The sequence below is a fragment of the Propithecus coquereli genome, unplaced genomic scaffold, assembly GCF_000956105.1.
Source record: "Propithecus coquereli isolate 6110/MARCELLA unplaced genomic scaffold, Pcoq_1.0 Scaffold76, whole genome shotgun sequence".
Lineage (NCBI taxonomy): Eukaryota > Metazoa > Chordata > Mammalia > Primates > Indriidae > Propithecus > Propithecus coquereli.
Genome location: NW_012153729.1, coordinates 1,985,858 through 1,988,394, shown reverse-complemented (window position 1 = coordinate 1,988,394; position 2,537 = coordinate 1,985,858). Strand labels below are relative to the sequence as shown.

Below are 2,537 nucleotides of genomic sequence, written 5' to 3'. Positions count from 1 at the left end.
AGAAAAAATGATTTAGTTATGAGCTGTTATGTGTTCTTCTTTTAGCCTTATCTTCAGTGCATACTGTGGATTTTCCTCTTACAGTACTATGAGAAAAAATATGGAGGCAGATCAATAAGAAAGGATCCTTTTTTCAGGTCAGTTCATTTCTTTTAAGTTTTAATGTTTTTTTGTAAGTATATTTTCACATTGCGCAACCATTACCATAATATAATTTTAGAACATTTCCAGCACTCTAAAAAGAAGCTTTGTACCCATTAACAGTCATTTTCCTATTCCACCTTCCAGCCCTACGTAATCACTGATTTACTTTGTGTCTCTGTCAGATTTGCCTATTCCGAACATTTCATGTAACTAGATTTAGAAAATGAATAGTCGTTTTTGGGGAGTGGGGGGATGTCTGGCTTCTTTTACTCAGCGTAATTTTTTCCCCTTTTTCTTATATTTATTTTGCAAAATTAACATTAATGTACACAGTGAGAATTGACATTTATATACTTCCCATTATGCTCACTGCATGCCCAGTGTTTTAAATATTTATATAATACATTTTAAAACATTTTAAAGAAAAGAAACAATGGAAATATGCTTTGAAAAACTCAAGCCCCCCAAAAAAACCACTGATTCATTTAAGTGCCTTAAGTATATTTATTAATAACTTTTATATTTATTTACACTACAGTTGACATGTTGATGTTGGAATATCATCACATTTGTCAGAAAATGTTTTAAAAATTGTTGGGATTTAGACAGTATAGTTGGTACCAGCATATGATTTTACACTTAGCATAATGTATGGAAGGTTCTTCATGTTGTAGCATGTAGCAGTACTTTGTTACCTTTTTCTTGCTGAGTAATATTACATTGTATGTATATACTATACTTTATATATTTATCGATGAGTTGCTTTCACTTTTGACTATTATGAGTAATGTTGCTAAGAACATTTGTGTACAAGTATTTATGTGGACATATATTTTCATTTCTTTTGGGTAAGTACCTAGAAATGGGATTGCTGGGTCATATGGTAACTCTGTGTTTAACCTTTTAAGAAATTGCCAGGCTATTTTTCAAAGTAAGTGGTAGTACCATTTTACATTTCTGCTAGGAATTTTTGAGGGTTTTGTTTTTTCCACATCCTTTCCAATATTTGTTATTGTTTGTCTTTTTTATTTAGCCACTCTAGTAGTTGTAAAATGGTGTTTCATGTGGTTTTGATTTGTATTTCCCCAATGATTCATGATGTTGAGCACATTTTCATATGCTTATTGTCCATTTTTAAATCAGCTTAACAATAACCCACAAGCCTTGGGCCCACTATATTGTCCATTTTTAGATCTTCTTTTGAGAAATGTCTATTCAAATCCTTTGCACATTAAAAAATTGGGTTTATTTTATTGAGTTGTATGAGTTCTTTATATATTCTGGAGACAAGTCTCTTATCAAATATATGATTTGCAAATATTTTCTTCATGTCTGTGTATTTTGTTTTTACAGGTTATTTTAAGTTTAAGGAAGAATTATTTATTGAAATATAGGTATTGGTACTAAATTAGTTTGGAATTTCTTTTTATATTTCTCACATCTTTTTTTTGTTTATTTGCTGAATATTAATATACTATAGAAAATTGGAAAGTATAGGTAAATGTATAATGGTTATTTATTAACTACTAGATATTCCCCCATCCATTGAGGACTTTACCAACTGGCTCTTCTTTCTTCTCATTGCCCTTATTTTTACTGTCAACTTGGGGAAGATTTCAGCATCCACATAGATAATGTTTTTTAACACCCTTTAACCCCTCAGTTTCTGATTTTCTTCAAGCCAGTGACTTTGCCTCTACTTCATTTACTTGCATTAGACTCTACTTCACTTCATCTGTTTGCCTCAGAGCCATGCTACCACTGCTCTTAACTTCCATCTGTAAAATCTTAAACTTCAATGTCCAACTCTTACCAAGAAGTTTTCATCTTTCTGCCTCTATTATTATTAGTCCTATTAGACTTTTCCTCTTATGGTTCATATCCTTGAGTTTTTCTTATCCTTCCAAATATATCAGCTAATCCCTGTTTTTACTTTTCCCTCTATCTGGCCTTGCTCACATGATTCAACACTTTAACCCCCTTTCAGCATCCTTAGCTTTTATATTTCTTTGACCTGTCTACTAAAAATTATAGTTATTGATGAATCTAATTATATGCTGGAAAAAATAACAGTGCCATTTGATAGTACTACACATTTATCTCATATAAATTCATCTCTGTTTTAATACTGTTGAATAACCTATCACATTTTCCTAGTTAGCACCTTCTTATCTTTCTTTTCAGTAGTTCTCCCCAGCTTTCTTTGTACTCCTCAAATTCCCCAAATCACTTCACCTCACTTCCTGCTTCTCAGTAAGTGATCTTGCCATCTATCACTGAAAACAGAAGCAATTATTTCTAATTATAAATTTCCACAAACTTGTCCATGTCTTCTATCATTTTTGCCTTTTCCCAGTCCCAGAGGAAGCAGTGGCCCTTTCTATTATCCAAGT

At 31.8% G+C, this 2,537-nt stretch overlaps 1 protein-coding gene across 1 annotated transcript in view; it reads left to right on the top strand.

The window, feature by feature from the left end:
- The window catches only part of ABCA5 (ATP-binding cassette, sub-family A (ABC1), member 5), a 126,609-nt gene that overhangs the window by 101,441 nt on the left and 22,631 nt on the right, over window positions 1-2,537 (top strand). The window lies entirely within an intron of this gene.